This window comes from Silene latifolia, unplaced genomic scaffold (assembly GCF_048544455.1).
Source record: "Silene latifolia isolate original U9 population unplaced genomic scaffold, ASM4854445v1 scaffold_20.1, whole genome shotgun sequence".
NCBI lineage: Eukaryota > Viridiplantae > Streptophyta > Magnoliopsida > Caryophyllales > Caryophyllaceae > Silene > Silene latifolia.
Genome location: NW_027413163.1, coordinates 8765328 through 8789448, shown reverse-complemented (window position 1 = coordinate 8789448; position 24121 = coordinate 8765328). Strand labels below are relative to the sequence as shown.

The window sequence follows — 24121 nt, the reverse complement described above, 5'->3', positions numbered from 1 at the left end:
CATGCACTGAATGAAACTGTTGAAGGTCGTTTTTTATTTTTGTTTTTGTTTTGTAAAATTGTCGATTTAAGATTTATTTTCCTCCACTAAAAACAATGCATCTCGCCCCATTATTTGTTTAAGGTAGTTTTAAATTTATATTTTTTTTAATAAAAATTTCAGATTTAAAATCGTTAATTTGTGTTAGCCCATTTTCTGTTTTTACCGTAGAAACAAACCGTGGAAGTAACTAAGAGGATGGGAAGAAAAAAGCACGGGAAAAAAAAGAAGGTGACACAATAGATGAAGGAAAGACAAACAAAGAACGCAGTGTCAGTGTGTCACCACTTGAAGTCCATTTGTTTATATATTAGCAAGAAATGTAAACAAATTGATATGGTAACATATCATTTGAATATGGTACATAGGTTGTGATGCTAAGATATCAATCATTTTGATGAAAATTATATATTAGTAACATATTTTGTGAAAAAGATAGTCTAATTAATGTGGTAACATATGTGATAATAATGGTAACATACGATTCATCATAATTCCGTAAGGGTAAGGGTAATATAATACTCCGTAGATTCAAATGGTAACAAAGTACATTTTTTTCTGGTAAAGTAGTAACAAAGTACATTAAAATGATTGAATGTTGGCCATATTTATTAAATTACACAATCTAAAATGCTTACGTAGTTCAATAAAATGGTAACATATAATGTTAATGGTAACATATCATTCGAATATGGTAACATAGCATGTAATGCTGTGATCCCCGAAAAATAGGAAAATAATATCAATTCTAATGAAATTTTATAAATATGTATTGGTTTGTGCCCGAAAAAGATTATGTATTGGTAACATCTATAAATACTATTAAAAGGCTAGCCTAAAAATGCCACATAGACAATGCCACATTGGATGAAAAAAAGCCACGTATACAATAACATGTGACTTGGCAAACTAATATGACGTGGGTTATCCAATTTATTATTATATTGCATTAATTTAATTCACTTATTTACTTTAAAAATCCATCCATATTCCATTATATTTAAATTTAATTAACTCAAAAAAAACTACAATAAAAAAATACGCATTAACTATAAGTTAATAATTTCAAGATATTTCATATGGAGTACTATTATATGTATTCGAAATAAAAAAAAATTGAGTACATAAGAAATTAAGAACGAAGAAGAATAAATGAAGTTGAAAACAAAAAAAAAATTGTATTGTCACTAATTCACTACTTTTTTTTTAAAGGCATTAACTCACTATTATTGTTACTATAACTTTGTTGTATATAGAAGATGTTTTACAAAACTAATTAATCGACAAATAATTATTAAAGATCATATAAAATATTTTCTTAGGAAAATGTAAAATATATGAAAAGGAAAATATTTATTTAATTTAAGTAATTTACAAACAAATTCTGTAAATACTTAAGTGAAATTAAACACTAATAATAGAATTTTAAAAGGGTAGAAATACCGTATTTAGTTCATGAAATTATTTCACGTAAAGGATAAGGTTTTGGAAAATATAAAATATATGGAAAAGAAAATATTTATTTAATTTAAGTAATTTACAAATAAATTCTGTAAATACTTAAGTAAATCTATACAATATAGTTAAAAGGCTAGATTAAAGCATTTAATTTAATTTCACATGGCATTAGCATTTAATATTTTATACCCCATTAATTTCCATTAATTTTTATTGACTGTTTAATTATTATTTATTAATTATTATTAGATTATTGGTTATTTGATATTGATGCGTGTCATTTATATGATGTTTTACATCTCTTTTTACACGCATTTCAGAGCTCAATTGTGCTATATATGCCCATATTTCTCTATTCTCCTCTACTTTCGTGCTTTTGTACTTTATTGCAGAAATGTGGAGAATTTAGCGGGAAATCAAGCCGAATCCATCCCCGAGTAAGCTGCATTGCAAATGACGTAAAGGAACTGCTTAAGGAACAAGCTTGGTGCGCGATCCAAGGCCCAAAAGATAAGACCACGAGAATAAAGAAGTCAAGTAGCAGCTAATCCGGTCGATCGACTAGTATCATCGATCGATCGACCACCTATCGATCCCGAAGCTCATTCTTTGAGGAGCGATCGATCGACCGATCGAGTAGTCGATCGACCAGACTTCGATTCCAGACGAGATTTAGAAAGCCCGTGAAGTTTTAGGTTTTGGAATAAGTTGTTGCGTTGATATTCCTATATAACGTAACATAAACAGATCTAGCTTTTATCAGATTTTATATCAAGTTTTCATCTAAGTTTCATATCACATACAGTACTTTTAGTTCTAGCTTATTTCCGAGTTAGGGTTTTGGGTTATCGACTTTAAACGTTGGATTTCTGCCTTTGCTCTTAATCTTTCCTCTGAAATTCTCGGTAATCGTTCTGCTTTAATTCGTTTATTTGTTTCGCTTTTTCCTTAGTATTAGAATTGCTAGATTTGTGCCCAAAGCCAATTATTGTTATTGTTAATTGCTATCTATTTCAAATCATGAATTCAGTACCCTATTGTCTTAGTTTATTTGTTGTTTTTACATTCACCATGAGTAGCTAAATAGCTTGTGCTAGGATGTAGGCGATTTATGGCTAGGCGGCATTAGATTAGACACGGACTGAACCCGCGTGTCAGTCGATCGACTGACATGGTTGGTCGATCGACTGACCTTGTAAGGTTACCTTCGTTTTAATTGTTTTTAAACTTGTATTTAACGAATCGAATGCATGCGACCAGTTAGATACCTCTATTGTGACTGACCCATTAGACCGAAAGGTAGGGAAGGTTATTTGACCATCAATTAATTCGACTAAACTGTGCTAAAGGTCGAAAGATAGGTATAGTTTAGACCATTAGTCGCTTTTCAGGACGAAAGTTAGTATTAGTGACATTAGGGACTTATAGCGAGATCGAGAGATGCTATTTGTTAGGAGTGGACCGAGAGGACCTCTTATTTCCCGCCTTACCTGTGTTTGATTCGGACCGACCTAGTTTGCTGCCGCCGAAGCTGTAATGACCCGACCATCCTAGTACCTTCCTTTTATCTGTTTAATCCACATCTTTAGTTTATTTTCTTCTTATTGTTATTAGTTGTAGACCAACTCAATTCAACCCCCATAATAGTTACCTTAGACTGATCATAGAACAACTAGAATTTACAACTGCCTCCTTGTGGATCGACCCTGTTACCACTAGCCTAGGTTAGTCTTAATAGGAGTTTATAAATTTTATCTTTGGTACTCACAGCGACGGGTATCAGATATGATTCTTAAAAAAAATTGAATGATTACTAAAAGTCCTTACAAAAAAGTCATTACATATTGTGTAACATACAAATTAAGAAAATCAAAAGACATCATTAATATTCTTAAACTAAATGTATATATTAAAGAGTTGATGAGCTAAAAAAACCAAAAAAAGATGTAATTTACCAAAATTCACATAAAAGTTTCATAATTTACAATTATATTTCACATTTTAATTGAAATTTTTGGAATTAAGAGAACATAGATGTTAATGAATTGGTTAAATTTTTTCATATTAACACAACTCATAAAATTAAAGTATATATTTATTTATTTCTTTAAAATCTATATAATAAATAGTATAAAAAGGCTAACATTTAGTACACTTTTAAATGACATTTGATATAACCACATGATTTCAAGAAGCCATATTACAAGTCTCATCATATCATCATTATTGTCTTTTATGTCCCCTAATATTTATTCTTACAATTACAATATTAAAAAAAAAATTAAAGAAGACAACAAACTTTTTATCTTCTTCCACTTCAATACGTTATTCAATTCACCACAAGCATTTAACCATACTTTTCATATTCTTTCTCCATAACTCATTTCTCAAGTTTCTTTATAATGATTCATATTTTTAGTTTACCTTAAATCCTTTGATGATATTATGATATTATGACGTCTTAATTACTACTTTTTTTATTTTTTCTTGAGATGATAATGTTTATTCCATGAGCACAATAATAGACATGCATTTTTATTATAATTGTTTATCATCCTACAGCTCATTCGTTTTTCTCATGTTCTCTTTTCCATTATAAGATTTTACTATATTGGTCAAACTTATGTGATAATATTTTAAATATACTCGGTATATCTTATGCAATTTTGTATTTCGTTTACAATTGATTTTGGCATAATACTAATTTGTACAATTGATTGAATTTTCAGGAGCATGACATACCTGGAGATCAATACGTGCAAATGACAATCGACAAGTATGTGAATTTTTTAAGAGGTAGCATAGTATTTCTCATTTTTTTCCTGGAATTTCTTTTTTTGGGAGATTTTTCTAATTTAATTATTAATACAAAACTCATTTGATAATATTTTACATATACTCGGTATATTTTATGCAATTTTGTATTTTGTGTACAAATAATTTTGGCATAATACTAATTTGTACAATTGATTGAATTTTCAGGAGCATGACATACTTGGAGATCAATACGTGCACCTGACAATCGACAAGTATGTGGATTTTTTAAAAGGTAGCATGATGTTTCTCATTTTTTTTCTTGGAATTTCTGTTTTTTTGAGAGATTTTCCTATTTTAATTATTAATACATGACAATCGGTGAGTACAGAACACAATTTAAGAATTATCAAATTTTTTTTAATTTTAGATATTAGTTCAATATCAGTTAACACGATATTTGATGTTGGAGGATGTGTTCATATGGATGATCAAATCTGAAGCTCGTGAATGGAGTAATCACCATATTGAGGATGTATTTTTATGTCGTTGACATTTTAATTGATATTAGCCTATCTATTTTTGTTCCAATAATTATGCTAAGATTTTTAGCCTATTAGTTATTCTTGGCCTTTTAGTTGTAGTGATAGTATCGACACAACATCGACGGATAATCTTACAAGAGAAAAAAAAAACCATCAAATGATAATTAAATTTGAAATGGAGAGACACGTATTCAATGTATTCAATTACTATATTAGTCTTACTTCATTTACTTTGTTAGACTATTTTTCTTTTACCTATTGAAGGAGAAAAATTTGACCGCCTTTGGTAAATTGGCGGTTAAGAAAATCTCCAATCTCCGGAGCACCAATATCTTGAAGTTACATAATACATAACCCATGTATAAGTATTAATCATTGATTTCTATATAAACAACTTATGTCTATATACATGTAATTAGACTATTTCATTATTTGAGTATGCTGAATTGAAAATGCAAATCATTACTGAATTTACGAGTTAGCATAAATCATGAATCATCAGAGCAATGAGCAACGTCATTCGTTCAACATATACATTCAAAAAAACTCTCTACTAAATGCCTAAATCCCATTAATTTACTAGGTTGTTAATAGAGGAGAAGAAGAGTTACTCATGATATGCCTCTATTCCCCACTAATCTCATATTATTATTGTTTATATTACCGTGTTATTATGTTCAATCTCATAATTTCCATCCTATTTTATTGTCTGCAATGTTTCCATATCAAAATCTGTTTTATACAAGTAGTATAGTATTTTGTAAAAATGGTAACAAATTATGGTGATATTATTACATATTAGGAAATGACATTGTAATAATACTGACATTGAAATTATACCGCCTGAGATGATATTATAGTACAGTGCATGTGATAACATATGTGATAGTAATGGTAACATATTACCAATTCATGTTATAATAAGTCTCTAGGTGAAATTCTTAATTTTAAAATGGTCACATAGTAAAATGAAATACTGACATTATCTGATGAAATGATTTAATATTATGTTGTCTTGATTAAATTAGACAATTTGAGATACTTACACATTCCAATGCAATGGTAACATGTATAATATTATGGCATAATCGTCATCTTCATCCTCCAAATTAATGGAATATTTACATGTTTCGCTATCTTAGTTGTTAGTTTGTTATGATGAACCAGATTTTTTTTGTACATCGTTCAAATGGTGAATGTAAATATAAATGATGAAGGGTAAATTTCTTAGTATAAAAATGATGAATTGAAAATGAGAGCGATGAAAATGAATAACAATGAAGAATGATAATATATATGATGGAAGATGGAGAACAATGGAGAACAGTAGGACAAATGTAAATGTAAATGATGAAGGATAAATTTCTTAGTATAAAAATGATGAATTGGAAATGGAGAGCGATGAAAATGAAGAACAATGAAAAATGATAATATGATGGAAGATGGAGAACAATGGAAAACAATAGGACAAATGCAATAAGATAATATGTTGGCTATTCTTCTACAAACACATTTAATGTCTTGTTAAAAGCAAATGACTAGACTACACTAAATAATGTGTAGGTGTACCCTCAAGCCTACCTACAACAATCCAACGTCACACCCCCACATGCCACATAATAAAAGTTTAACCCATTTACCCACAAAATGGTATCTATCCGACCCGTCTCACACTTAAGACGGATACCCTCCGTCTGAAATAAGAATTTGTGTGAAACATAAACTTTGTAGAATGAGTTGACTTATTTATTTCGTTGAGTAAGTTCGTGGTATTGGTAACTTGTTCGTGGCAATATGAGAGTCTTAAAAACAAGAATAGAAAAGAAAAAAATTGAGACACAAAAACATTAAACCAAACAAAAGGAGGAAATATTTTTTAACTTCAGGTTTTTCATAAAAGAGAAAAATATTTCCTTTTTATTTTATAAGAATTACGAGTAGACAAGAAAATTGAGAAAAAAAATATTAATACTTACGACTTCAGTATCATCTTTCTAACATCTCTAGACGAATGTCCACGATTCTTTTCGCACAAATTCTCATTTGTGACTGCCGATATCTGTCACAAACTTGTGACGGGCCAAGTAAAACCCAATTAAGTAGATAAGACAAATCATTTGTAACTCTCTATGTACTTTATTTTTTGTCTTATCTGCCCATGTGAGTGATATTTGACTCGTCATAAGCTTGTGACGGATATACCCGTCAAAGGGAGACTTACAAAGGTGAAAAGTGTATAGGGAATAATAAGATATTTGTCGTATTTATATAAGTGAGATATTATTTAACCCATTTTAAGTTTCTAAAGATGGATACATTCATCTTAAATGAGAGTTTGTGATGTTTTCCTCTCTTTTTAAGTCGCACAAGTATTGAAATACTCGCCAAACACATCTTAAACAAGTTTATTGTAGAATGAGATCTATTAATAACTCACAAATTCCTTTTGTTCATTAACAAGATTTTTGCATTTGTTTGATTTTTTTTTTTTTGTAAAGTCGTCTTTAGACTAATTATTTAAGTTGCAGTCAAAGTTTATTAGATAAAAATGAAAGGGGTAAAAAATGTACTAAATAAATATAAAAGAAAAAGAAAAATGAAAAAATAGATACTAGTATTAAATAATTGATACAAATATAAGTAGCATAAATATTATAAAAAGAGAGACGCAAAACCATATTTCCTCCAATTCATGTTATTCCTCCCATTTACTTTATACGCGTTTTTAAAATTAAACGAGTTTGAAATCTATTAAGGACTGTGTTACTAAGACACGGCGACACGTGTCGGTGTCCGAAACGAAATTTCTGAAATTTATGGACACGCCGACACGGTCAACGGTGTGTCTTGACCAACAAAGTGGACACGACACGACACGTTAATCTATAATAACGTCCCTTGAATTTTACTAACCAGTGAACAAATAGGAAAATGTAAAGACAAGAAGCCCATTAAATACATCTTTTAGGCTGCCAACTAGGAAAAGCCCATTATAAATGTGCAAAGCAGCCCAACCATTTAGTTAAAACTTAAAACCCTAGCATAGGTTTAAAATCACAGCCTATTTTCATTTACTTTTTTTTTTCATTTCTTTTACTTCTTTCTCTGTCCCCGTGCTTCTTCAATGGAATCTGACTGGTAAAGTCTTATTCAATATAAAGACTATTGGTAGGGTTTGCTTCTTCAATGGAATTTGTCCCGTGTTTGCTTCCCAGGTAGGGTTTCCTTACTGAGTATTAGTTACATGATTGTGTGGTGGTTGTTGTTGTGACTATTGGTTACGTATAATATTGGTTGATCTGGTTGGTTGTGGATTTTCTACTGTTGATTGGTTTGTATCTGTCTGTGATCTTCGGGGTGCGTCCCTGGCTGAGTAGACTCAGTAGAGTCACTTGCGGGAGTGGCTTCACGCCCTTGATTCGCCTTTTGTGGAACCCGCCACGGGAGAGATGTGCACATTAATGAACACGGGTTTATCGCTCGATGGAGATGAGCGGGGCTTAGGTGGGAACGGCTGCGGTCCCTCACTAGCGGCGAGGAGTACCTGTTGCGATGGGTACTCTGGCAGGACTACAAACTTTAGTGTATAGTCAGTTATGTGGAGATTGAAGATGGATGCTGGGATTGTGTGAGCTGTTTTTATAATTGTTTCATTGTGGCTTTGTTTGTGTAATTACTAATTAGTACTGACCCCGTTAATTGTTTTAAAAACTGCGGTAATCCATTCGGGGATGGTGAGCAGTTGTTGAACAGGTATGAGGAGATACGCTTGGGTTAGCTAGGATGAGTCACCATGATGCAGTCTTAGAGTCTTCCGCTGTTTTGATTTAGTTGTTTAATACTTTTGGGATTTGAGAACTTTGTATTGTACTTTTATCAGTTTTGGCCTTTGGACATGTATTCACTTTAAAATATATTGCTATTTAATTATGTTTCTTCATTATCATTTGATTATCATTGCCTCGGGAAACCGAGATGGTGACGTTCTCATACCTTAAGTGGTCCTGGTAAAGCACTTGGAGTATGAGGGTGTCACAATATGTACGAAAGATAAGTACCGAGTAAGTTTATAAAATAAATTTGAAATTTGGTAAACGCTGAACCTGTCAAAGTTAATAAATTTAATGAAATTTGGTATACCTGTTAAAGTTTGACCTAACCCAACCTGTCATTTTGAAGGTCACGTCCGATAAATCTTGACTTAGGATCCAATTAGGCCGAAATAATACGTTAATTTAGGTTGAAACACCACCGACTCTCTGGATCAAAGATAAATGTATCTTAAATGTGAATGTAAAACATATAAGTCACTAATATAATTTTTAAAAAGCTAATATTTATATAATCTAATTGATATAATAATTAAGTATTAATAATAATACTTTAAATTATACAATTAAAAATTCAGTTTTATGATAATTCTAAAAAATCAAATGAATAAGAGTAGTGATTAATCAAACAATGCTAGAAAATAATAATTTTTTCACATATTACTCGGCGTTATATTTCTCTTAATTAATAAGAGTACCGACTAATCAAACAATTCCCGAAAATAAAATTCCCCAACCCATTATACCAAATGCGGTTATTATGAGATAATCAAAATAAGTATGTATCTTATAAATGAAAATAAGAAAAACTTAATTTTTATATTTGTTTCACTAAAAGAAACTAATGTAAGCGATAAATCTGATTTAATTATAATATCAGATTTATCAAAAACTCATTTCGATCCGTACACTGTTCCTAACTCGACTCGTAACTCGTATAATCTTACTTATACTTTCACCCGACCTATATAACATCATTTATTTAAGGCAATAATTATATGTTTAGGCAAAACCCTAACATATTTACTTGTCCATTCTAAAAATAAACAATGTGTTAATTAAGTCGGATAAGCATGGGCTAGAATCGAAACAATGAAACATCACTTAAACAATGGGTCGAATTTGCCAGCACTTACACACTCATTTCAATTGTTTTGATAATAGAAAACAAATCCTTGACAATAATACCACTCCTGATCATCTTATTGCCCTTCATTTTACTGCTATTATCATCCTTAATCCATTTCTTAATTCTTTTCACCCAATTTAACTTGCTTCATTATAAAAAAAATTCCCATAATACCGATCATAAAAAGGACTTAATACTTTGTCCAAATTTAATATTGCTTACTAATTATGTTGCGGAGTATATTTTTGGTGGATGTTTTCTTTTTCATTTTTTTCTTGTTTTACAAAAATTTCTTTATAAAGCAAATTGAAGCACATGAAAAAAAAAATAATTGGGCCCAAACCTTATGTTTCAATGGTTAGTAATATTTGTTTTTAGAATACTTTTTTATTTTCAGATTTTAATGAGTGACTAGTTGTCTCTCAGCGCGCGTTGCGCGCGGAGATCCAAAACGCGTTTCTATTTGTTATTGCAGCGAATCTGTTTATGGCTCAGTTTTGGCGAGAATTACCGAATGTATGTAGATGTAGTTGCGTTTTGTTCTAGGGTAAAAACCTTTTTTTTTTACGTGTAATGTTCAACGTAGTTGCCTTAATTTGACGTTTTAGTTTCTTAATCTATTGCACTGTCTTCAAATATTTAATGATAGAATTGTCATTTGTGCTCTATCAAATTATTCGGTGCACCAAGAAACAATAGAATTGAGCATCTTTAGCTCCAAGGACCATATTCGTCTCTTCTGAAAATATTTAGCTTTGCCATGAACTGAAATAATATCTGGTCACGTACACCTTTTAAGGTAACAATTATTAATAATAACTACAGCTTTGTATAGCAAAAACATTATTAGATAATTAGCTAAAATTCACGATACATTCTATGAGCATTCCAGGTTATTTGACCCACATTATATATTGAACGTATACATTGACTGTCGTATTTGACCAACTCTTAAACCCCAACATTAAAGTATACATACCCAATGTACTACCATCACAAAGAATAGTATCAGCTTATACATCATGAAACCTACATAGTATAAATTGTAACATTTCGCCATCGCTGCTTGTAATTAGCGACCGACTTGATTGTTTACTTTTGAAAGTGTTTTACGAAAGTGCCATTAAAATAGGATAAATGAAAGAAAGTTATAACAAGCAATTTTCAAAAAAGTCAAATGTATAAGACAATAGTTATAGCTAAAAAGTAGCGACTTCCGCCATTCTCACTATGATAACCTAATTCCATAAAATGAAATGCATCATCCTTCACTCTCCGGTCCTCGTCTTCTTCTCCCTATGCATCTTCATTATCTATGAACACCACCAGTCCTGATGTAACTGAACTCAATCACCAGTCTAAACCCATCTTCATTATCTCGGCTATGGTGCTCCACATACCAAGAGCCGCATCAACAACCATACATAGCAGTAAAGCTACATCTCACGGAAATACTAACAGCAATCGCAAAGATGGGGATAACAACAGATTTGTAGTCCAAAGCCAACCCGAAAATAATATTTGGTGTGGCTTAAGTTTTGCAAGACACTTGTCAGAAATTGAATAAACTATTGTTCTATTTTTCATACTAATACCCGTATGCATTGCTATTGTAGCATTTCCTCACAAATCCAATGATGAGCCCAGACCACAAGGCAATGGCAACATATAAGAACAGTTCCCTCACTTCCCTGCATAGGTAAATGGTAAAGTCACCATCAGTACGGAGACACGTAAGATTGAGATGGAGTACCAGAAAAATGATTTTAATGGGGAGGATGTTGAGAAAAGCAAGGAAAAACTGAGTACGACAAATATCCTAACAGATTCATCATGCAAAGACAATCTGATCAAAACAATGCACAAACTCTATCCCTCCTTCCTCTCACTCCCACCCCCACCCTATCCCTCTCCATTCTATCTCAATCTGAACAAAACTAAACAGGGAGTCTCCCTCCCCCCCTCCTTCCCTACAACCCTCTCCACTTCTCTAAATCTGAGTTAAATTAAGCAAATACTCTCTTCCTTCCCTCCCTACCTTCCTCTCTTTATCCCTCTCCCCTTCTCCTCTTCTCCCTTCCCCTCCCCATCACCTGTGATTCCGTGATGATGTGATAGGTATACCCTATACAGTTAGTTGTATAGTTCTCCCTCATAACGTATCCCTCTCTCTTTCTCTCCCTCCCACCGATCACCCTCCTTCCTTTTCACCTCTCAATCTGTTATGCACATACCATGAATTTAGATACTCTAGGAATGTATAGAATAAGAGAGGCACATAACAGAGCAATTTGTGGTGGTTGGCCACTAACAACAGAATACTGATGTCCAGGCATAAAAGTACCTTTCTAAATGTTTATTTAGACCACTCTTTTTTAGAGATAAAAATATCATACGAGAGAAGAGAAAAAGGGGATTAATACTGATGTCCAGACAAACACAGTTGAATAACATTAGCTTGAAAACGAAACACACAATTAATACTGAACCAATATAACATACCAGAGAAGAGAAAAGGGGATATACCAAGGAAAAGAGCGTCACGAAGAGTAAAGACAACCACCAGCACCAACCCTAATCAGACATGAAAATAATACTAACAATCACCTGATTTAACTTTGCTTCCTCTAATTCTGGTATCTCCATGATCAGTGTCAATCCTGCCGCCACCAGCCCCGGACTCCTTCATCACCATCATCGTCGGAACTGCAAGCCAAAAGAGTGAACATTAAAAATTGACAAAGGGGAAGCAGAAGAAACTCATCCTGAAATCTTAAATATAAGAGCAGATTAATATGTTAAACCTCTCGTCGGATTGCCTTCCTCAGCAAAGATATGCAACAGGTATAGTATTCATAATAGTCAACTATTAAACAACAGAAGACAGGATATATATACAAAGAACCAAAACGTTTGATATGAAAGCCGTTGGTGCTTCATATAATCTCAGTTTCAAAAATAGAATAAAAAAAACTTAGACCATCCAAAATGGAGTTATTCATTGCCAAATCTAAAGAGTAGTGGTTGGCTGGTTGTGGTGTCAACAAGCTCAGTTGATAAAATCATTGATCAGTTCTCATGACATTGGATTTGAAACTGGACAGTACGACAAGTACCTTAGTGTCCTGTAAACTGGTGCATAAACTAAAACAAAAACACATATGCTAGGCACACAATTCATACCGCAAATTCTTCTGCTTCATAATACATATCACCATAGTTTGTCACTACTTTCTTTTGTTTTATTTTTGATACTACAGCATTCACAATCCATTGTTGTAATTAGAAGCAATACAAGGAAAATCGAGATGAATTCATTGATTTGATTGACTATCCTTACCCTTAATACAGCTGCAGACAATTACTAATCACCCAAAACCCCTCAATAACCTGAGATCTATTTATTAGCACCGAGGCTATTACCATTAGATCAAATCAATACTGATTACGTACCAAAAATTGCTGCACGTGATTGAAAGGGTTGTCGCACATGATTTAAAGGGAGTTTAATTTCATGTTAGTTAAATAGGATGGTATCGTCTAGAACAAGGAACAAGGGAGGGGCAATACCTGAGAAAAGGCTGGGTTTGCCGAATTGGAACCGAAAGAGAACCACAAGAGTAGAATCAACGATTTCCAGCGCAGCAAAAGCTGGAGAATTTAGTAAAAGAAGACAACAATTAAGATGAAATTCAAAGTAGATAGATGGCGAAATTAGTATGTGAAAAAAACATATTACTAAACATTCAAACTTCAAAGTAGATAGATAATAATATTTACAGAAGAAAGTATTGGTACAATTCATTCCACAAATGCGACAATATAACAGAGATGCATATATTGTCATTGAATAGAGGAATACCTAATCGACTGTTTTGTCATTGAGCCTAAACTGGAGTCCAATTCTCTTCGTCTTCAAGAACATTCACCTTACCCATAACAAAAACCCAAATATAAGAAATATCTTAAAGAGCACATGAAAAGGAAACTAAATAATAAATAAAGATGAAAAAAATTCAAATTCAATATCCTTTATAATAACAGATCCTAACCTTTTTTCTTCTCCCTCGTTTCTTCCTTCAATCACTCATCATAACATCATAACCTAACCTAATTTTTTTCTCCTTTTTACAATTAATTATTTTCTTCACCGCTGACTGCCTCTCTCCCTCAATCCCCAAGTATCCGATAGTGACTCAATTATACACCATCTATATAAGAACCAAATGAAAGACCGACTCAAACCAAAAAGGGTGAGCTACTGTAATATATTTTTAAGATTTTGTATCAGCTCGTGTTCCATAGTAATGAGTAGAGTAGTATATAACCTGGCACTTACAAATTGAAACTCTTAATCCATTAAATTGTACATTTGAAAATAAAGACAAAAGGAGCTAGATTTCACACCCATACACAGCGAACTATCTTAGAGATAGTCAGACAAGCATACTTGATTTATTTCAAAATCTTTAAAATGCACCACATATGATAATGTTAAGAAATGCCTATGTAATTTGGTACCATCTAATTGTCTATACCAATGTAGCTACATACTATATGAGCAACCCAAACGTACAAACACTTAATACAAAAGAGAAAAGGTACAAAGGATCTCCCCGCCTCTAATTATAAATAAAGTAAAATAAAAAATTAAATTTTTTTTTCTTTTTTTATAAGATGATTCTAATTAAAATGTGATTCAACAGCTGCTTTTGTAGTTGTTTCTATTTGATGCAAAGAAAAATATCGTATATAATATAAATCAACACGAGGAGCGTTATCAAGCTCCGATTCCTATATCTTAATATGTCTTTCGCGCCAAACCAAGCAAGCGCATTATTGAATTCATATTAAACCAAACCAAGCGCATTCCATTCTTATTATCATCTTGCTTAGATGGAGAGTTATGAAACATGAATTTTGATTTAGTAAACAAATGCAAGAGTAATAACAGGCTATGTTAATGTGATCAAGCTGACACATACCTAAGTCGCTCCTTTTTTGTCATTTTTCGGACATATCACTCTCTTCATCAAATTTTATCACAGCCGTCTCTCCCTGAAATTGAGCACTTGAATGTCCATAACATTAGGCAATATCTAGACTCTAACCGCTTCAGCATTGTCAATACGATAGAAAATTGAACTCCTAAAAATAGTACTCCAACTATAGCCGATAAAATACTCCACAATTTGTTTTTTTGCTTGCTTTTGTAACAAGGGCACTACCCTACAATGATCTCACTCCATAGACAACTTCACATTCACAACATAGTCTGTGGTCGGAGTATATCTACCCAATTGGTACCCCAGTTTCTGTAAAGATGCTCCAATCTCCAAGCTCATTTGGTACGTCAAGATATACACAGTCCACAAATCCAGGAAAGGTGACAACATCCCATCAATGTGACAATGACTGTCAGAATATTCTTGGTGTAACATGAGATATTGACATTATGTCCCCCCATCAACCACCAGGTTAAAAGTAAGGCTTAGAATCTACTAATGTTCAGGGCAAACTTTCACTGTGTGGACAGCGGGGGCCACGGGGGCGCTTGGGAAACAATCGTTTGCATTTTGTATGGAGTCGCCACCAATTTTTATGGGAAATTGGAACCGTTCGAATACCTCGTGTCATGTCAAGACACAAAGTAGAGACATGAACACTAAGCAATCGTTACCCTTAGCATTCTATGTCTAGAATGACTCTCGTGGATGTCAATGAACACAGGTGTTCACAGATATCTGGAGTAAGGGGTGAGGGTACGTATTAGGAAGCTCTTTTGATCGAACACCTAATCCCGCCCGCCTCGATAGCGGCCTCTACTAATGATTAAGGAAGTTATTTATACTTGATATATCGTCGATTATATGCATGCAATGCAACATCCAAGTCTTAATCCTAGCATGTGAGAATTAATACTAAGTCGGTTGACAATTAATTAGCAAACAATTGGGTCGAAGTAGGATTTAATGCTCAATTACATGTGAGAACATACAAGCAATAAAATAAATACAATAATTATGAATTACAATAATGAAAATTACATTAATTACATTGGGATAGGCGATTTATGTCGAAAATACCTTTAAAACGGATAATTTGAGAAAAAAAGAATAAAAGAATAAAATAAACTAACGAACAGGAATTAGCGTGATATTACGAATAATAGTTAGTTAATTGTAGACTAATTAAACTAGGTCAAGGCAACAACGGAGTTCAGAGACAGAACTCAACCAGGAACAGGCGCAGCAGAGCTGCGTCCTTTGAATAAAGCGCGTGACGCTTTGCGTCTGTTCCTTGGCTCGGTCCCGGAAGCCGTAATTGCAAGCCGTTAATGTTAATTGGTGAATTTAATGATCGATTAATGAAATTTACTCAGATGAAAGTGATTAGCATGTTATTTAACATATGAATGGGTCATAAAAACAGTAAAATATGAATGAGACGGAATTCAACGAATTAATACATGATGGAATAATGACAGAAGTGAAAAATATTAATGAGTCAAACAAATTAATTGAATTAATTAGGTTAGATACGATGGATTAATGATGAATATACGGTGAACATGTGAATAAGCAGATGTAAACTATATCAAAGACGAATTCCAGAAACTCAATATTGATGAATTGAATCTCTACAACCCGGAATTGAATTTAATGACGAAAACCCGCAAATATTGGATTATAAGGGATTTAAGTCGGATTTGTGATGATAAAAAACATATTAATGACAATGATTATAATATACATGTGAATTATGATGCTATCATGATGAAGAATTAACAAACAAACGAAACAAATAAAGGATTTGACGAATAACAGAGGACGAACGAAGAAGAAAGGAAGCAGGAACTGCGGCAACCTCACGAAGAGGCGCAGCAGGAACTGCGCTCCTTCGAAGAGGCGCAGCAGTTGCTGCGTCCTTTCTCGACGGTTATCTACTGGAAATCCGTAAAAAAGAAGTTTTAAAGCATGGTTTTAGAAATCGGTTTTAATGGTATTTTCGACGTAAACCTTACAATAGATTATACAATAAATAAATACAAAAAAAAGAGAGATTTACACCCTCAGACTTACATGTTGACGAAACGAGAAGGACTAAGATATCGATTAGTGATGCTCGACGCGAATGCAAAGAAAGTGCCCTCGTAAGAGGAAATCGATTAGATTAATTAAGTTGATTATGGTGTAGTTGGTCAAATTGGTCGGTCATGCAACGGGGAGGCTGGTACTCAGAAGGATCCGAGCTTACGTGGTCAAAAGTTCAAGCACGTAGACGCCAAAAAGTAAGAACAAAGTCTAGAATGCAAAGGGAGAAGAGAAAGGCGAACACTCGTGTGAGAAATATGAGGAGCGAAGGCTCCTATTTATACTAATCACGTGAAGGAATTAGGGTTTCAGAGACTTTTTGGAAGTGAATCTCGGAAAGATATGAAAAAGATACGAGAAACATGCAGAAAAGGGTCTGGGAAGAGGCGCAGCAGCCACTGCGTCTCTTGGAAGAGGCGCAGCACCTGCTGCGTCTGTTCCCAAGTGGTTTCCTCCTGCTGAAGAAAGATTTCCGTGTTTGAGTTATGGTAGGACGGAAATAATCCGGTTTTCCTTAATATCTTATGTGAATATTACGGGAAATTGCTTACTAAAAGATAAAATTTATGAAATATGGAATAGAAATATCCTAACATTCCGAACATTCGACTCGGGATTTAGCGGGTATCAGAAAATGGAGACGGTTTTAGGCCCGGACTCCGAATGTACTCTAATTACTGTCAAAACGACCGTATCGGGACGTAGATGACAACTAAGAGGTAAACATTAATATTTGAGCAATCACTTGACGATAATCTTACGAACTCTCACAAATCATTCCGCGTATCAAACATGCGGCCCAATCATCACCGGGTGGTTTGCGGGAGGTGCAGAAATGAGGTGTCTACACACTGCAATCAAATCAGTAAGGATCTAATATTGAAGCTTAAGTCAGTTTTTCTAGCTAGGGAATACAGAAAGAATATGCTTCTCAAATCCGCTATGGACAAATCTATGAAATGAAGACAGAAGATAGCGATCAAACAAGTTTATGTTTCAAGTAAATCATTTGCATATTCAGTTCAGCAAAACAAGTTTACATAACCACTCTTTTTTTTGTGATTTACTTTAAGCCAAACATAGCTAATTGTATGTCTTATATAAATATGCGACCGTCTCAAAAGAAACAGCTGCCTTCCTGGTACCCTAGAATCACCATATAATTACGGATAAAGTTTTATTCTCTCTGTCTCGGACATTTTTTTACCTTTGCTTTTGGCATAAAGACAAAGGAGAGGGGAGGGGACCATTCGTCAGTAGTGTCATTGGATGACAAGTCAACAATAATGAAATTAGATTAGTAGATTACCCATCATATGACAGAATTAAATTGCCCCTCAAAGTAGTATGCATAAAATCTAGTGGGCAGTAAGTGAGCGAACCTTCTAGCCGCCCTATACCGATCTTAAAAAACTCAAATGGCATAGCATTGTGAACAACCAACCGATGTTTCATATTGAAATAACAGGTCCCCTAGAAGCTGCACATAACCAGTCCTTGTACAAAATAGCACATGTACTATAATTAGGCCTCCAAACTCAATAAGTAGTAGTCAGTAGTCATACAATTCAGGTGGCTTAGGCCAAATGATGCAACAGAAAAACGCATACACCGAATCACAAGCAGTAATGGTTAATACTCCAGTGGCATATTGATACCCGTGCAGATGATGGGGGCGCGATCAGATACATGGATATTTGAAGAATCCCGAACATATAACTTACTAAAGTTCAATACAACACAGACAACAGTAAGAGATTGAAAATGCTTGACCAAGCATTTTAATGGCATAACTGTGTACCATGTAATCAATGTTCAATGTATTATTACTGTTAAAAAACCAAGCAAAACCAAACAACAACTCTTAAGATCCCGCCAATTCGTAACCATTTTCCAATGCTTATCATCCACCAAAAACACCATCACAGGACCACCAAATTTCAATAAAAGAGGCAGAGACTACCTCTCTTTCCCTTCCTCCCACCTTTTCCCTCTCCTTCTCACACCCTTGTTCTCAATCTAGAAAAATGTGGCAGAGGCTACCTCTCCCGCCCTATCAATTTCAGCACTACCAAGCAAATCAAGTGAGTGAAAGATTGAGCAAAAAATAGCACATACCACACAAAACAAAGCTTCCAGCCTTCGACCATCACATTCCCGCTTTCATCACCACTCACCACCACCAATTCCATCAAAGCAGCGAGTATAATACTCAAGCATCAGCCACGTTGCTTCTATCTGTCCTCCGGAAGCCCCACCTTATATCCTTAATGACCACCATCTCGCAAACTATTCAATTGCAGTATGCCAGAACGGAAATCTAAACTTTAGACCAGGACCCACCACATCCCCTTACACAACCATGGTTAGAGCTTTAATTGGTGAAATAACTTAAGAAGGGGCATGACCGAACAAATCATTGGTCTAGGGCTTCTGGGAGTAAATGCAATTGCAGTAACAGCTCCAGTACGCCCCTGTAATATTGATATTAGGTACCCGTCTGGCAAGCGCCACTAAACAACAAATAAAAATAAAATTCAATAACAAGACACAAATAGGCACAATAACAAAGTTGTTTGAAACAGATGCCACCAAAGCATTGTTCGAGCTTACAACCAAGTCAGTGATGTCTCCTTTACAAAAGCAATCAAATCCATTACAATTAGATCAATATTATTAATACAGTACTTTCCAAATCTCGGAATTGGAAAGCCTATGATTTCACAAGCAAGTTTTTAAAATGTTCTATTAATGGGTAAAGAAGGAAATCAAAACACAACAAATCAGTAAATTCAAAAAGAAGAAATCAGCAAATGAAATCAATACCTGGGCTTGAGGGGGTTATAACCAACCGCACGAAAAAACTGCAGATCCACTACCAACAAAAAACAAAGTCAAATAAAATGTACTAAGAAATAAATAAAAGTGAGATTCGGAAAAAAAAATAATGATTAGTAAACAAAAAAAATGAAAGTGTAAACTTAAATTGAATAGGGGAATGATACTGACCCGCAATTTTGTCCAGTCCACTGTCACTCACCACTTTCAACCACAGTGGATGTCGTCACCTGCAATCCTGACCCCCAATAGCTAGTCACTACCACCAATCAATAGTGATTACAGTGTAAACCAAAATTAAAGCGAGCATATTAAATAAGAACCAAAAACACCCAACTTACAATACATGCAACAACAGATACAATATGAGTAATGGGTTTGTGAATGAATTAATGAACACCCATATTTAGACCAATCTATGATCCACAAAAAGAAGACCCAATGATAGGGGAAAGTCCCTAATTCACCATTTACTATCTTTAACTAACCTAATGACGAATTCAAAACCAATCTTGAGTTAATCTTATAGATAGTTTCCGATGTTTAATTGCGTACAATAAAACTTATAATGGAATTGATAGAAATAAATTAAGCTGGAGAAATCGAGTTTGTTGCGATCGCAAGGAATCATTTTCAAATTGGGAATGCTGGGAAGAGAAACACTGAATATAGGAACTCAAAATTCGACAGTAGAACAGAGATGTATATATTATTGTTGAATAGAGGAATACCTGATCGACCGTTTTAACACTGGAGTCCAGTTTACTTCGTCTTCAAGAACATCTCCCTACCCAAAACAAATACCCAAATACAAGAAACAATCTTCAAGAGCACATGAAAAGGAAATTAAATAATAAATAAAGATGAATAAATTCATAGGTTCATAAATTTGGTCGGCAAGCTAGATCTAAAGGAACTCCGTTTCACTATGGACGATGCAATTTGATGATCAGCCTCGATCAAAACTCCAACTATTCAACAATGGCTAAAGCGGTGATATAACCACAGTATAAGTACAAGAAGGACATCATACCAAATTAATTTGTGGAACAAACTAAAAGCCCTTGAATTTGTATAAAAAATATGTAATTTGTATAAAAAGTATGTATAAATATAAATAATTGAAAAGTATGTATAAATATAAATAAATGATATAGAAGAGGAAATTAAAGGCAATTGAAGGGAGTACATGGGAAGCCTGGAAAGGAAAAATAAGAAAAAATTAAGAAATGAGGAATGAAGAAGGGATAAATGCCGGAAAAAATGAAGAGGAGATTGAAGAGGAATAATGAATGAGTGGCTATCACCCAGCGATACAAACTATCACAATTTGAAATAACAATCAAAGACAACATCAAAATTGATAAATCATCAACTGGATGAACCTGATCACCTAAAAAATGGAATCGTAAAGCCAATAAATTCATGCTAACAAACAATAATAAATGAAATTACCAGAACTTTTGAAATCCACCATTGAAATGATCCCCGGAAGTTTGAGAACATCCAGATTCAAGTAATCAATCAACCAGCTTCAACAAACACAATATCTAAAAACTGTACCCAAACGAAAAATACATCAAAACCCTAATTAAGTGATCGAAAGCAGTAGATGAAAAAAAAATAGGAGATGAGTGTGCAATAAAATGATGAGAGATGATTAAAGATGAAGAAAAGGAGAATGAAATAGTAGAAACTAACCAGATCTAGGAAAGAAGGAGGAGGATAGACGAAGAGAAGCAAGAGAGCAGGAATAATAGAAGTAGAATACAGAGAGAGCAACAGTGCATACACTGTATCTCACGTGAGCAGCACGAAGTTTACTGGCCTACTGTTCATAAGCCCCCAATTTTCACAACTTTGGACATTTATAAGGGTTTTAGAAAAGATTGAGATCTGGTACTTGCATGTTTATAAGTTATTTTTTTAGTGTTAATGTGAAGTGTTTTTACGAATATGTGAGGATTTCACTTTTTTTTTTTTTTTTTTTTTTTTTTTATAAAGTGTAGTTAATGAAAGAAAAAGAGGGAGAGTAATTAAAGATTGTGATGAACATGAAGGGCCTTACTTAAATAAAAGTTTTTCAAATCCTAAAAATTATTGGTCAATTAAATTTTTCTAAAAAACCTAGCTTTTATACTAGGTAGATTATATTTTTTTTTTTTTTGCACAATTCAACATTCCAAAGTGGGGGACCCACTTTTTGTAGATGATTATCTCAATCCTGTTTGTATTTTGTTATTTATTTCGTCTATCAGAATTTTATTTTTTCTAATAATTAATATGTAATTATTTTTTTTTCAAAAAAATAATTACACTATAATTTCTATCTTTTTTTCTCTACAAATATGTAGTAATATTGATATATATCCACACACCTTTTGTTCTTTTGTTTCTTTGATTTTTTTAATCTATTAGATATCGTTTTTTAATGGACGTCTTGCCTTTTTTCTATAATAAAACTGAAGTCGATAAATTATCGAGTTGAAAACCCGAACAAATAATGAAAATAGATTTTTAATGTAAAAAATGTGTGGGGTATGTTAAAGTAAGAGAGATAAATGATGAAAGAGAGTGATGCGGAATAAGTGTAAATTATTGTTGGAGGTATAAAATTGAAAAGTTGAGAAATAATAAGGTGAATGAGTTGGAGACTTGGAGGAACATAGTGTGAAGGGAGGCTAATTTAGTAAAGAAATAAAAAAAGCAACTTGCTCCCTCAGTCACCTAAACAACAATCCAAACAAAAAGCAAAGATAAAGAGATTTAATTAGTAAAATAATACTCCATCTATTATTTTATATATGTCATTATTATATTTTAAAGCAGTCACCTCTTTCTTTAATCAATCAATCAATACTATATATTAATTCCAGAAACCAAGGGATTTCAATGTAATTAAAGAAAGTTATACAAATTAATTTACTATATAGTTTTAAATCACTAGCACCGTGTGATGGACCTGATTAAGGGATCTTAATGCAAATATTATATAGTTTGGGTTAACATTAAATTATATAGAATCTTGGTAATTTTCCTAAACATTTGTAAGAAACTAAAACATGGTCAATTTCCTTAAAATAAAATAATTAATTAAGATGGTCAATTTCTAGCAGGAGACTAAAAGAAAGAAGATGCTTGGTAATTTTCCTAAATATTTATAGAAGACTAGAAGATGGTTAATTTCCTTAAAATAAAATAATTAATTAGTATAAACATGCACACTTATGGTATTAATTTTTATCATCATAAAATTATATATTAAATTTAAAATCTATGCAATTATTTAACATACAAAAATATAATATAAGTAGGTTATAAATAATTCAAGTTAGATTCCATAATATATAATATTGCATAATTCTTTCGATTTGATTTAATGCATATATGTAATATATTTATATAAATATGTAATCCTCTTAAAATTGGATGCCTAAATAGTAAACATAATTTTGTCAGTAAAGAAAAGAATTGTAGTAACATTAGATATAGTTATATGATACTCATTTGAATAGTAGAGGTAACAATATTATCAGCGAGATTAGTGAAAATGGTGGAAATAACAACGGGAGTAGTGAAATAATCAATATTAATGCGGCAATAGTGAAATTAACAATAATTACGGCGGGAATAATGAAATTAACAATATTAATGCGGCAGTAGTGACAGTAACAATAATTACGGCTGGAGTAATGAAAGTAACAATGATTACGGGCAAGTAGTGAAATGTTATCACTATTGTTTCATTAATAAGAGTAAAATATTAATAGTGGAAGTAGTGAATTTGTCTCGAAATTTATTTCATCGTAATTTTAGGATATGTCATAGAAAAATATATTAATGATAAATTGATGGGTTATGAAACTTTAAGTAATTTTATTTAATGAAAAAAAAAATTAATGGTAAATAGAGGCAGCCCGAGCGAAGCCGGGCACCAATACTAGTACTATATATTAATTCCAGAAACCAAGAGACTTCAATGTAATTAAAGAAATATATACAAATTAATTATACTATATAGTTTTAAATTGATAGCACCGTGTGATAGACCTGATAAAGGGATCTCAATGTAAATATTATATAGTTTTGGTTAAAAGTATATTATACAAATTCCTTGATAAAAAATATTTATGGAAATTACATTAAATTAAAGTAATTATATTTAGAAAATACAAGAATATAGTGATTTTCCTTAAAATTAACATGCCCCACTTATGGAGTTAATTAGTACCATCATAGAATTATACATTAAATAAATGTAGTAAAAGTAATAGTAGTAGCAACGAGATTAATAAAATTAGCTGTAGTAATGTGGGAGTAGTGAAAGTTATAATAATGATAGTGAAAGTAGTGAAAGTAACTACGAATGTAGTGAAAGTAACAATGGTAACAATGAGAAAAAGTATGAACAACTAAATAATCAATCGACTCAAG

The 24121-nt window shown here is 32.8% G+C and overlaps 2 long non-coding RNA genes across 2 annotated transcripts; both read right to left on the bottom strand.

The window, feature by feature from the left end:
- Positions 1–13325: 13325 nt before the first annotated feature.
- On the bottom strand, positions 13326–15133 carry LOC141638446 (uncharacterized). Its single transcript, XR_012542092.1, has 3 exons — positions 14741–15133; positions 13618–13684; positions 13326–13406 (listed from the first exon to the last, which is right to left on the bottom strand). It is a non-coding gene; the product is annotated as an uncharacterized LOC141638446 (long non-coding RNA).
- A 4723-nt stretch (positions 15134–19856) lies between these two features.
- Positions 19857–21462, bottom strand: LOC141638412 (uncharacterized). Its single transcript, XR_012542084.1, has 4 exons — positions 21389–21462; positions 21143–21244; positions 20419–20474; positions 19857–19925 (listed from the first exon to the last, which is right to left on the bottom strand). It is a non-coding gene; the product is annotated as an uncharacterized LOC141638412 (long non-coding RNA).
- Between the last annotated feature and the right edge of the window lie 2659 nt (positions 21463–24121).